The sequence below is a fragment of the Aquarana catesbeiana genome, linkage group LG06, assembly GCF_042186555.1.
Source record: "Aquarana catesbeiana isolate 2022-GZ linkage group LG06, ASM4218655v1, whole genome shotgun sequence".
NCBI classification, from domain to species: domain Eukaryota; kingdom Metazoa; phylum Chordata; class Amphibia; order Anura; family Ranidae; genus Aquarana; species Aquarana catesbeiana.
In genome coordinates this window covers 150,312,503-150,327,221 of record NC_133329.1, presented here as the reverse complement: position 1 = coordinate 150,327,221, position 14,719 = coordinate 150,312,503, and positions in this window count along the sequence as shown.

Sequence of the window (14,719 nt, the reverse complement as noted above, 5' to 3'; positions counted from 1 at the left end):
GAGGCCAGATGTTCAGCACAGGTGCCATTCAGTGTTCAGTAAGCAGAAATGCAGCCACTTGGTACAGGACTCAGAAGCAAGTGGAAATCACTGGAGTAGGAGTATCTACTTCAATGATTTCCAGCTTTCAGGGCCAAGTTGGACCAATGTAGCTATATATAAAATATCCTTATCTGAAATTCTTCTTTAAAGGACAACCCTACTAAAAGTGGTGCTATCTTTAAAGTACTCATCAGCTTCAGTTTGGCAATGTGTAAAATGTTTGTTAATTTGAGGTGCTGGTTGTCACATTGAACAGGCTTCTGTGGTCACAGCTAATCATGAGTTTTCCAGGCATAATCAGTGGCTTCATGAATTATTTGATCTGCGTATTAAACCATTTTCAGTTTGCTATAAAACATGTCCCTCCAGCTTTTGGCAGCTTTGCCCTCCTCCCCCTATATCCTCAAATCCCAAACAAAAACACCCTAAAAACCATAAAATCTCACAGTGGGGTATATGTTTACACATTTAAGGCCATGTTCACACAGACATTCCGATCGGGTCCGCCAGTCAGTTTTTTCAGGCAGACCCGATTAGAACCTCTATTCTTCTCTATGGAGCGGTGGGTGTAAACGGACATGTGCAAGCGGATCGCAGCCCTAGTCTGCCCTGTTTGAAAGGGGCCCAAGTCAAATTAATGCAAATCAGGGACAGAGTTAGTTTTGATTGGTTTGTTTATGAGGCACAAAACCACATACAGATGTGCTCATAAGTTTACATACCCTGGCAGAATTTATGATTTCTTGGCCATTTTTCAGAGAATATGAATGATAACACAAAAACATTTCTTTCACTCATGGTTAATGTTTGGCTGAAGCCATTTATTATCAATCAACTGTGTTTACTCTTTTTTAAATCATAATCACAACAGAAACTACCCAAATGACCCTGATCAAAAGTTTACATCCCCTGGTAATTTTGGCATGATAACATGCACACAAGTTGACACAAAGGGGTTTGAATGCTTATTAAAGGTAACCATCCTCACCTGTGATCTGTTTGCTTACAATTAGTGTGTGTACAAAAGGTCAATGAGTTTCTGGACTCCTGACAGACCCTTGCATCTTCCATCCAGTGCTGCACTGACGTTTCTGAATTCTGAGTCATGGAGAAAGCAAAAGAATTGTCAAAGGATCTGTGGGAAAAGGTAGTCGAACTGTATAAAACAGGAAATGAATGTAAAAAGATATCCAAGGAATTGAGAATGCCAATCAGCAGTGTTCAAACTCTAATCAAGAAGTGGAAAATGAGGGGTTCTGTTGAAACCAAACCACGGTTCGGTAGACCAATTAAAATTTCAGCCACAACTGCCAGGAAAATTGTTGGGGATGCAAAGAAAAACCCACAAATAACTTCAGGTGAAGTACAGGACTCTCTAAAAACATGTGGTGTGGCTGTTTCAAGATGCACAATAAGGAGGCACTTGAAGAAAGATGGGCTGCATGGTCGAGTCTCCAGAAGAAAGCTCTTACTACGCAAATGGGATAAAAAACATGCAGCGCTCAAAAGGTGCGTATAAATTAATGATTTATATCTATGAGGGAGTGTTAAAGAGAAAAACTACACCCATGAAGTAAAGATCAAATGTGTAACCAAATCATAAAAAAAGTCCATAGGTGTATAGTGAATCATCTGTTAGTCCCAAACACACATGAGGGTTCATGGGCATAAGTGGTGTCGTGCGTCCACGTAAAGTGGGAACCGAGAAGGACTCTGTATGTAGAGACACTCTGCACGTGGGTCTTCTAATTACACAATGGACACTGTAATCGGTAGAAATGGATATCCTTACCATTACCATTTCAAAAATCTCCCTTATTGATCATAATACGCTAACATCTGTGCGACCAAAACCAGCTCCCAACGACAAATCTAAGTGGTCACTTTTCACCCAGTTCTCTGTCCAACACAGACAGATCAAACAAATTTTAAATCGACACTGGAATATTCTGAGAAGTGATCCGGTTTTAGGTCCTGTGCTTCCCATGAAAGCAGGGGTTACTTTTAGGGGTGCTCCGTCATTGCGGAATCGCATCTCCCGTAATGTCATAGAAGCACCCACCAGACCGTCCTTTTTCCCAGAGACCAAAGGATACTATCCCTGTAAGAAATGTAACCTGTGCATGCACAACTCTTGTGGGAACCATAGATCTGTGAATTTTGAGTCTACCGTCACCTCCACTATATACCAGATTAAACATTTTGTTACATGTACTACACGTTACATCGTGTACCTCATCACATGTCTCTGCAATATGCAGTATGTCGGCCGCACCATCAGATCATTTAGCATTTGTGTTAATGAACACATTACTGCTATTAAAAAAGGTCGCACTAATCACAGTGTCCCCCATCACTTCTTAGAATTCCATAATAAAAATCCGAGAGGCTCCAAATTTCAAGTAATAGATAAATTCATTCCATCTTGGAGAGGGGGTCCACGTACTAGGGGGGTATCACAGCTTGAGGTTTTCTGGATTTACCAACTAAAAAGCTACTCCCCCCATGGGTTAAACGTGGAATGGGACATAAATGCTTTTATAAATAAGTCCTAAACCATGTTGGAAATCCTCAATTTACACATAAAACCATGTTGGAAATCCTCAATTTATACATATACCTTCACGTTATTTTTGCTAATATTTTCGTTATGCTATCTGCTGCGGGAACCCGCTATATTACCACTTAATAGGGCCTGATATCACCTAACAGGCAAGTAAGCTTGAAAGTTAAAAATATTTTTCATTTTACGTTTTATATTTTTTAGTATAAAGACTCACAACCATATTGTCAGATACATATATTATATTTATGTTTGATCTTAGGTTTTTTCCCTTTGTGGATATATGCATTTATATATTTATCTTTCTCCCTGTAACTCCTAATGCTCTATTCCCCTGAGTGGGGACACCAGATGTCAAGCGCACCGGAGCGCACAGGACTGACGTGCCTCATTAACCTCCTGGGACCGCTGTGGATGTAATCAACTCCACCAGCTAGCCCTTTACTTCCTGGATTGGAAAAGAGGCTTGGAGCGCGGCGTCCGGTGCGCGATGACGTCACGCGCGGTGACGCTGTCACATGACTCCGCATAGAGCACCCTGATTGGACATTCACTTTATAGTGAATTTAAGTGTCAGCAATGTAGGTCTTGTATCAGCTGCTGGGTCAGACAAAGGGAGCTGTTTATTCCAGCAGCTGAGGATCCTCATGTAATTACCCAAGAGATCTCCCAGATCCCATGCAAATATGTGAACACCCAGGTTTTATACAGCTGATGGCTATTTTGTCTAATTATTTGTGCATAAATGTAAGCGTGGTTCAGGCATTTAGGCTTATGCCCCAGTAGAAGGAGGTTGCTCTGAAACATGTCGGGTTGCTCACGCCATTAAATGACCTGTTACCACGCGATTTTATTTTACCTTTTGTGATCACATTTTACCCAATGAAGTGCACTGTCTAGCACATTTTTCCAGCTTTTAAATAAAACTTCTCTCTTTAACTGATTCATGCCCTATGTGGAGGTTCTTTTCTTATCTCCCCTCATGAATGGGACCTCGTTGAGCCCCAACCATCTCTATCTCCAAACCTCTTCCATCTGAAAGAGAGACCCTGAGAGACCGGGAACCCCCATACCACCGTCCGGCGACTCGGATCCTGGATGCGACTCCCCGTCAGGACTCCTCCAGCTGGATACCCTTGGGATCGGTGTATCCCTCAAGCCTGTATGACACTCCACTATAAGGTGACAGTGTCCACCTTTTCCGGTAAGGATATCCATTTCTACCGATTACAGTGTCCATTGTGTAATTAGAAGACCCACGTGCAGAGTGTCTCTACATACAGAGTCCTTCTCGGTTCCCACTTTACGTGGACGCACGACACCACTTATGCCCATGAACCCTCATGTGTGTTTGGGACTAACAGATGATTCACTATACACCTATGGACTTTTTTATGATTTGGTTACACATTTGATCTTTACTTCATGGGTGTAGTTTTTCTCTTTAACACTCCCTCATAGATATAAATCATTAATTTATACGCACCTTTTGAGTGCTGCATGTTTTTTATCCCATTTTCTTGTACATTGTTCACCACTGTGTTACATGCCAGCAGTTACTTTTTTCATTATTTCTTGTGTAATAGCGCAATTATTGTTTGGTTTTATTATATCTTACTACGCAAATGCCACAAAGTATCCCACTTACAATACGCCAAACAGCACAGAGACAAGCCTCAAACCTTCTGGCACAGTCATTTGGAGTGATGAGACCAAAATTGAGCTTTTTGGCCACAACCATAAACGCTTCATTTGGAGAGGAGTCCTATTGTGAAACATGGGGGTGGATCGCTGATGTTTTGGGGATGTGTGAGCTACAAAGACACAAGAAATTTGGTCAAAATTGATGGCAAGATGAATGCAGTATGTTATCAAAAAATACTGGAGCAACATTTGCATTCATCAGCCAGGAAGCTATGCATGGGACATACATGGACATTCCAACATGACAGTGATCCAAAACACGGAGCCAAGTCGACCTGTCATTGGCTACAGCAGAATAAAGTAAAGGTTCTGGAGTGGCCGTCTCAGTCTCCTGACCTCAATATCATTGAGCCACTCTGGGGAGATCTCAAATGTGCAGTTCATGCAAGACAGCTCAAGAATTTACAGAAACTGGAGGCTTTTTGCCAAGAGGAATGGGCAGCTTTACCATCTGAGAAGATAAAGAGCCTCATCCACAAATAACACAAAAGACTTCAAGCTGTCATTGTTAAATATAAAGGGGGCAATACACGTATTAAAAACTGGGGTATGTAAACTTTTGATCAGCGTCATTTGGGTAGTTTTTGTTGTGATCATGACTTAAAAAGAGTAAACACAGTTAATTGATAATGCATGGCTTCAGCCAAACACTAACCATGAGTGAATTAAACGTTTTTGTGTTATCATTCATATTCTCTGAAAAATGGCCAAAAAATCATAAATTCTGCCAGGGTATGTAAACTTATGAATACATCTGTATGCAGTTTTGTGACTCATAAACAAACCAATCAAAACTAACTCTGTCCTTGATTTGCATTAATTTGACTTAGGCCCCTTTCAAACAGGGCGATCCGCTTGCACATGTCCGTTTACACCCACTGCTCCATAGAGAACTGTACAGTGGGGACGGAAAGTATTCAGACCCCCTTAAATTTTTCACTCTTTGTAATATTTGCTAAAATCATTTAAGTTCATTTTTTTCCTAATTAATGTACACACAGCACCCCATATTGACAGAAAAACACAGAATTGTTGACATTTTTGCAGATTTATTAAAAAAGAAAAACTGAAATATCACCTGGTCCTAAGTATTCAGACCCTTTGCTCAGTATTTAGTAGAAGCACCCTTTTGATCTAATACAGCCATGAGTCTTTTTGGGAAAGATGCAACAAGTTTTTCACACCTGGATTTGGGGATTATCTGCCATTCCTCCTTGCAGTTCTGTCAGGTTGGATGGTAAATGTTGGTGGACAGTCATTTTTAGGTCTCTCCAGAGATGCTCAATTGGGTTTAAGTCAGGGCTCTGGCTGGGCATTCAAGAACAGTCACAGAGTTGTGGTGAAGCCATTCCTTCATTATTTTAGCTGTGTGCTTAGGGTCATTGTCTTGTTGGAAGGTAAATCTTCGGCCCAGTCTGAGGTCCTGACGACTCTGGAGAAGGTTTTCGTCCAGCATATCCCTGTACTTGGCCACATTCATCTTTCCCTCGATTGCAACCAGTCGTCCTGTCCCTGCAGCTGAAAAACATCCCCACAGCATGATGCTACAACCACCATGCTTCAATGTTGGGACTGTATTGAACAGCTGATGAGCAGTGCCTGTTTTTCTCCACACATACCGCTTAGAATTAAGGCCAAAAAGTTCTATCTTGGTCTCATCAGACCAGAGAATCTTATTTCTCACCATCTTGGAGTCCTTCAGGTGTTTTTTAGCAAACTCCATGCGGGCTTTCATGTGTCTTGCACTGAGGAGAGGCTTCCGTCGGGCCACTCTGTCATAAAGCCCCGACTGGTGGAGGGCTGCAGTGATGGTTGACTTTCTACAACTTTCTCCCATCTCCCGACTGCACCTCTGGAGCTCAGCCACAGTGATCTTTGGGTTTTTCTTTACCTCTCTCACCAAGGCTCTTCTCCCCCAATAGTTCAGTTTGGCCGGACGGCCAGCTCTAGGAAGGGTTCTGGTCGTCCCAAATGTCTTCCATTTAAGGATTATGGAGGCCACTGTGCTCTTAGAAACCTTAAGTGCAACAGAAATTTTTTTGTAACCCTGGCCATATCTGTGCCTTGCCACTATTCTGTCTCTGATCTCTCCAGGCAGTTCCTTTGACCTCATGATTCTCATTTGCTCTGACATGCACTGTGAGCTGTAAGGTCTTATATAGACAGGTGTGTGGCTTTCCTAATCAAGTCCAATCAGTATAATCAAACACAGCTGGACTCAAATGAAGGTGTAGAACCATTTCAAGGATGATCTGAAGAAATGGACAGCACCTGAGTTAAATATATGAGTGTTACAGCAAAGGGTCTGAATACTTAGGACCATTTGATATTTCAGTTTTTCTTTTTTAATATATCTGCAAAAATGTCAACAATTCTGTGTTTTTCAATATGGGGTGCTGTGTGTACATTAATGAGGAAAAAAATTAACCTAAATGATTTTAGCAAATGGCTGCAATATAAAAAAGAGTGAAAAATTGAAGGGGGTCTGAGTACTTTTCGTCCCCACTATATATCTGGCAGATCAGAATGACTTGCTTTCACCAGAATTAAATTAAGTTGATTCATAACAAAGAACTGATCTTCTGTGAACCACTTGCTGTAGGTGATACCTTATTACCAGTCATCAAATGTCAACTAAGTCCATTCTCTAACTTATCCTAATTACATGCACGCCAAGGACAAAGGCGTTCAGACTGCGACATCATTAGTGAGAGACTGCAACATATTGAAAAGATATTCATTTTGCTAATGATTTGGAGTGAATTCAGTGTAGACTTATTAAGAAATGCTGTTAGGAGTTGTATGTCCTTTATGCCATATTCATAAGTATCTATGTGAAAAGTGCTGGTTTTTGTCACATCTCAGCCTTCTATTCAAGAAATGTTCCCTTTCATGAAAGCTAAGTGCAGAACATATTACTAGAGATTAGCAAACGTGATGTAATTATAGCACTATGAGTTAAAAACAGAATCACACAATTTAAAATGATTTTATATATATATATATATATATATATATATATATATATATATATATATATATATATGTGTATTTTTTTTTTTTATTTATTACAAGTGTTTATACAGTGTGACAATTTACCCAGAGATTTACATATATTTTACATATATTGTAGATTATATATCTATCTTTCTATATGTATACATACTGTATACATCTAGATAGATAGATAGATAGATAGATAGATAGATAGATAGAGATATATAGATATAGATATATAGATATAGATATATAGATAGATAGATAGATATATAGATATAGATAGATAGATATATAGATATAGATAGATAGATATATAGATATAGATAGATAGATATATAGATATAGATAGATAGATATATAGATATAGATATCTATATGTATATCTATATAGATATCTCTATATCTATATATATATATATATATATATATATATATATATAGATATATAGATATATAGATATATAGATATATAGATATATAGATATATAGATATATAGATATATATATATATATAGATATATATATATATAGATATGCATATAGATATATATCTATATATATATAGATAGATAGATAGAGTACACCCCTCACATTTTTGTAAATAATTTATTATATCTTTTCATGTGACAACACTGGAGAAATGACACTTTGCTACAATGTAAAAGTAGTGAGTGTACAGCTTGTATAGCAGTGTAAATTTGCTGTTTCCTCAAATAACTCAACACACAGCCATTAATTTCTAAACTGCTGGCAACAAAAGTGAGTACACCCCTAAGTGAAAATGTCCAAATTGGGCCCAATTAGCCATTTTCCCTCCCCAATGTCATGTTACTCGTTAGTGTTACAAGGTCTCAGGTGTGAATGGTTGAGCAGGTGTGTTACATTTGGTGTTATCACTCTCTCATACTGGTCACTGGAGGTTCAACATGGCACCTCATGGCAAAGAACTTTCTAAGGATCTGAAAAAAAGAATTGTTGCTCTACATAAAGATGGCCTAAGCTATAAGAAAATTGGCAAGACCCTGAAACGGAGCTGCAGCACAGTGGCCAAGACCATACAGCAGTTTAACAGAACAGGTTCCACTCAGAACAGGCCTTGTCATGACCAAAGAAGTTGAGTGCACATGCTCAGCATCATATCCAGAGGTTGTCTTTGGGAAATAGATGTATGAGTGCTGCCAGCATTGCTGCAGATGGGGTGGGGGGTCAGCCTGGCAGTGCTCTGACCATACGCCGCACACTGCATCAAATTGGTCTGCATAGCTGTCGCCCCAGAAGGAAGCCTCTTCTAAAGACGATGCACAAGAAAGCTCGCAAACAGTTTGCTGAAGACAAGCAGACTAAGGACATAGATTACTAGAACCATGTCCTGTGGTCTGATGAGACCAAGATAAACTTATTTGGTTCAGATGGTGTCAAGCGTGTGTGGCGGCAACAAGGTGGGGAGTACAAAGACAAGTGTGTCTTGCCTACAGTCAAGCATGGTGGTGGGAGTGTCATTATCTGGGACTGCATGAGTGCTGCCGGGACTGGGTATCTACAGTTCATTGAGGGAACCATTAATGCCAACATGTACTGTGACATACTGAAGCAGAGCATGATCTCCTCCCATCGGGAGACTGGGTCGCAGGGCAGTATTCCAACATGATAACGACCCCAGACACACCTCCAAGATGACCACTGCCTTGTTAAAGAAGCTGAGGGTATAGGTGATGGACTGGCCAAGCATGTCTCCAGACCTAAACCCTATCGAGAATCTGTGGGTCCTCCTCAAATGGAAGGTGGAGGAGCGCAAGGTCTCTAACATCCACCAGCTCCGTGATGTCATCATGGAGGAGTGGAAGAGGACTCCAGTGGCAACCTGTAAAGCTATGGTGAACTTCATGGCCAAGAGGGTTAAGGCAGTGCTGGAAAATAATGGTGGCCACACAAAATATTGACACTTTGGGCCTAATTTGGACATTTTCACTTAGGGGTGTACTCACTTTTGTTGCCAGCGGTTTAGACATTAATGGCTGTGTGTTGAGTGATTTTGAGGGGACAGCAAATTTACACTGTTATACAAGCTGTACACTCACTACTTTACATTGTAGCAAAGTGTCATTTCTTCAGTGTTGTCACATGAAAAGATAGAATAAAATATTTACAAAAATGCGAGGGGTGTACTCACTTTTGTGAGATACTGCATATATAGTATCTCGCAAGAGTGAGTACACCCCTCATATCTTTGTAAATATTTTATTATATCTTTTCATGTGACAACACTGAAGAAATGACACTTTGCTACAATGGAAAGTAGTGAGTGTACAGCTTGTATAACAGTGTAAATTTGCTGTCCCTTCAAAATAACTCAACAAAGTGAGTACAACCCTAATTGAAAATGTCCAAATTGGGCCCAATCAGCCATTTTCCCTCCCCAGTGTCATGTGACTCGTTAGTGTTACAAGGTCTCAGGTGTGAATGGGGAGCAGGTTTGTTAAATTTGGTGTTATCGCTTTCACTCTCTATTACTGGTCACTGGAAGTTCAACATGGCACCTCGTGGCAAAGAACTCTCTAAGGATCTGAAAAAAGAATTGTTGCTCTACATAAAGATGGCCTAGGCTATAAGAAGATTATCAAGACCCTGAAACTGAGCACATGCTCAGCGTCATATCCAGGTGCTGTCTCTGGGAAATAGAGGTATGAGTGCTACAAGCATTTCTGCAGAAGTTGAAGGGGTGGGGGACAGCCTGCCAGTGCTCAGACCATATACCGCACACTGCATCAAATTGGTCTGCGTGGCTTTCATCCCAAAAGGAAGCCTCTTCACAAGAAAGCCCACAAACAGTTTGCTGAAGACAAGCAGACTAAGTACAAGGATTACCGGAACCATGTCCTGTGGTCTGATGAGACCAAGATAAACTTATTTGGTTCAGATGGTGTCATGCTTGTGTGAGGAGTACAAAGACAAGTGTGTCTTGCCTACAGTCAAGCATGGTGGTGGGAGTGTCATGGTCTGGGGCTGCATGAGTGCTGCTGGCACTGTGGAGCTACAGTTCATTGAAGGAACCATGAATGCCAACATGTACTGTGACATAGTTAAGCAGAGATGATCCTCTCCCTTCGGAGACTGGGCTGCAGGGCAATATTCCAACATGAAAACGATCCCAAACACACCTCCAAAATGACCACTGCCTCGCTAAAGAAGCTGAGGGTAAAGGTGATGGACTGGTCAAGCATGTCTCCAGACCTAAACCCTATTGAGCATCTGCGGGGCATCCTCAAATGGAAGGTGGAGGAGCGCAAGATCTCTAACATCCACCAGCTCCGTGATGTCATCATGGAGGAGTGGAAGAGGACTCCAGAGGCAACCTGTGAAGCTCTGGTGAACTCCATGACCAAGAGGGTTAAAGCAGTGCTGTAAAATAATGGTGGCCACACAAAATATTGAGACTTTGGGCCGAATTTGGACATTTTCACTTAGGGTTGTACTAACTTTTGTTGGTAGCGGTTTAAACATTAGTGTGTTGAGTTATTTTGAGGGGACAGCAAATTTATACTGTTATACAAGCTGTACATTCACTACTTTACATTGTAGCAAAGTGTCATTTCTTCAGTGTTATCACATGAAAAGATATAATAAAATATTTACAAAAATGTTGTGAGCGGTGTATGCACTTTTGTGAGATACTGTATATATGTAGTTTTTATATAAAACATATTTACTAATATGCTGTGAATAAACCAAAGTGACAGATATTTAAATGATTACTCAGGGAGCACACCTCCTTCTCTCTGCAAACAGATCTTTATAGAATTTTACTACAGTTAAGCAAAAACCCTTTTTATCATTAACATTTTTAAAACAGTATTAAACCCAAAAACTAAAATTTGATAAGCCATTGTGGTAGCTGCATTCATTTCTTTTTTGGTCCTTTTTTTTTTGTTAGTTTACCTGGTGATCCGGGCAATAACACACTTGTCTTAAAGTGTTTGTAAACCTTGGATATGAAATACGAACAAAGCATATCCCTCTATAGTGTGTACTTGTCTCATTTAAACTAAGAGCACTAAGGCCGCATACACACGGGCGGACTTTTCGATCGGACTGGTCCAACTGACTTTCCGACAGACTTTTGACGGACTTCCGACGGACATTTGAATGAACGGACTTGCCTACACACAATCACACCAAAGTCCAATGGATTCGTACATGATGATGTACGACCGGACTAAAATAAGGAAGTTGATAGCCAGTAGCCAATAGCTGCCCTAGTGTGGGTTTTCGTCCGTCGGACTAGCATACAGACCAGCGGATTATTCGACCGGACTCGAGTCCGTCGGAAAGATTTAAAGCATGTTTCAAATCTAAAGTCTGTCAAATTTTCGACTGGAAAAGTCAGCTGAATGTCCAATGAAGCCCACACACGATCGGATTGTCCGCCGGACTCGGTCCGTCAGACCAGTCCGGTCGAAAAGTCCGCTCGTGAGTACGCTGCACAGTCTGAAATCCGACGGACTTTAGATTTGAAACTTGCTTCAAATCTTCCCGCCGGAACTCCGCTGGACTCAGTTCCTATCGGAAGGCCCGTTCGTCTGTATACTGGTCCGACAGACCAAATACAACGCAAGGGCAGCTACAGCATCTGCCTGCGAGAATGTTTCCTGCGTGATCCTATCGCGCTGGTTCTCGGTGACAGGGTGCTACAGCTCGCGCTCGCTGCAATAGGAAAAACACATTTTCCTATTGCAGCGAGCGCGGGGGGAGGTGACAATGTCCCTCAGGTCTGGTATGGATTTTATGGGGAACCCCCTATGCCAAAAAAACGGCGTGGGGTCCCCCCAAAATCCATACCAGACCCTTATATGAGCACGCAGCCTGGCCGGCCCCCCACCCCAAAGCACCTTGTCTCCATGTTAATGAGGACAAGGGCCTCTTCCCGACAACCCTGGCCGTTGGTTGTCGGGGTCTGCAGGCGGGGGGCTTATCAGAATCCGGGAGCCCCCTTTAATAAGGGGGTCCCCAGATCCCGGCCCCCCCACCCTAAGTGAGGGGTAGAGAAGGAAGCGCCACCTGAGTGTAGTATTAACAAATGATGTTTAATGACACCAGACAAAAACACACTTACAGGATAAAAACATATAAAAGGCTCATCTGTATAGGTATGAGGCCTATTGAAGGAGCAGTGGCTCCGAGCGCGTAGCCTTCTCTTAACCTCCCTGCTAGCCCTCCTCCCTGGACGATCCCTCCCCTGGATACTGAACCCGGAAGCAGACGGACGACCTGTGACATCATGCACGCTCCACGTGCGCTCCACGCCGGCCCCTAGTCTCTTCCTGATGGCCACAGAAGGAGCTCCTGGCTGGTAATCCACCTTCTGCAGCCCAGCATCCCTGCAGCGTCACCACCACAGGATCAGAGGGAACACCGAGGACCACATACCTATACAGATGAGCCTTTTATATGTTTTTATCCTGTAAGTGTGTTTTTATCTGGTGTCATTAAACATCATTTGTTAATACTACACTCAGGTGGCGCTTCCTTCTCTACCCCTCTCTCATCCATCACAGAGCCAGCTCTCTGAGGACAGCAGCCGCCTAGCCTACCAGCCTACCTTAACCATTACATTAACGGTTACCACTTAACCCTTGAACTTCCAGCCTGTCCCCTATGGACTAAGTTGCTCAGCCCTTTATATCTCCTGTTATATATGGACTTGTGTGTTTGCGCTTACAGTTACCAATACTCTGTTTGTCTGTCCCCCACCCTAAGTGAATGAGTATGGGGTACATCTTACCCCTACCCATTCACCTAGGGAAAAAAGCATCAATAAAAAAACACAGTACACAAGTTTTTAAAGTAATTTATTAGGCAGCTCCGGGGGTCTTCTTCCGACTTCGGGGGTCTTCTTCCGACTTCTCTGCTCTGTCCGGCCTCTTCTCCCGGTGTTCGGCCTCTTTTCCTGGTGTCCGGTTCTTCTGCCGGGCTCCTCCACTATCTTCTGCCACTCTTTTGCTAGAGGTGGCCCGGTCTTCTGCGTTGTCTTCTTCCCTCTTCTCTTCTTCTGATGTAATGCTGTGTGGACGGTGCATATTGACTTATATAGGCATGGGGTGGGGTCACCGGGAGGCATGCTGGGACTGTGACGTCATAAGAGGCGGGGTCACTGCATGACATCACCCAGTGACCCTGCCCCATGCCTATATAAGTCATTACGCACCGTCCACACAGCATTACAGTGGGAGAGAGCGTTGTGTCAATATCGGAAGAAGAGAAAAGGGAAGAAGACGACGCAGAAGACCGGGCCACCGCTAGCAAAAGAGCGGCAGAAGATAGTGGAGGAGCCCGGCAGAAGAACGGGACTCCGGGAAAAGAGGCCAAACACCGGGAGAAGAGGCCGGAGAGAGCAGAGAAGTCGGAAGAAGACCCCCGAAGTCGGAAGAAGACCCCCGGAGCTGCCTAATAAATTAATAAATTAATAAATTGACACTTTTTTCCCTAGGTAAATGGGTAGGGGTATGATGTACCCCATACTCATTCACATAGGGTGGGGGGCCGGGATCTGGGGGCCCCCTTATTAAAGGGGGCTCCCAGGTTCCGATAAGCCACCCCGCCCACAGACCCCAGCAACCAATGGCCAGGGTTGTCAGGAAGAGACCCTTGTCCTCATCAACATGGGGACAAGGTGCTTTGGAGTGGGTTCCCCCAAAGCACCCACCCGCCCATGTTGAGGGCATGCGGCCTGGTACGGTTCAGGAGGGGGGCACTCACTCGTCCCCACCCTCTTTCCTGACCGGCCGGGCTGCGTGCTCGGATAAGGGTCTGGTAGGAATTTGGGGGGACCCCCACGCCATTTGTTTAGCGTAGGGGGTTCCCCATAAAATCCATACCAGACCTAAGGGCCTGGTATACCCTGCGACGGGGCCCGCAAGGTGTCAACCTCGCCGATAAAAGCGGCGAGATTGACTTCCTTTTCTAGTCCCGTCGTACCCGAGTCATGTTCAAAATGAACAGACTTGTCCATGTGTGGGCAAGTCTGTTCATTCGGAAAGTCCGCCGTAACACCGTCAAAAGTCCTTCGGGAAGACCGGCGGACCTAGTCTGCTGGAAAGTCCGGTCTTGTGTAGGCAAGTCCGTCCATTCAGAAAGTCCATCGGAAGTCCACTGGAAGTCCGTCGGGAAGACAGTCGGACCTAGTATGCCGGAATGTCCGGTCGTGTGTATGCTGCATAAGTGTCACTTCTGTCTTGCTGCTTCCTCTGCTATCAGCATGAATCACTTCTGACAAGTTTTTCTGACACCAAGAGAAAAAAGAGAGAGAAGGAGACCTCCAGCTAATTCACAGCCTCATCTCTGTTCCTGTGTGATGTGTGAAGGGGGTGTGTCCCTTTCCTCCAATCAGCTCTCAGAGCGCTCCTCACTGAGCTC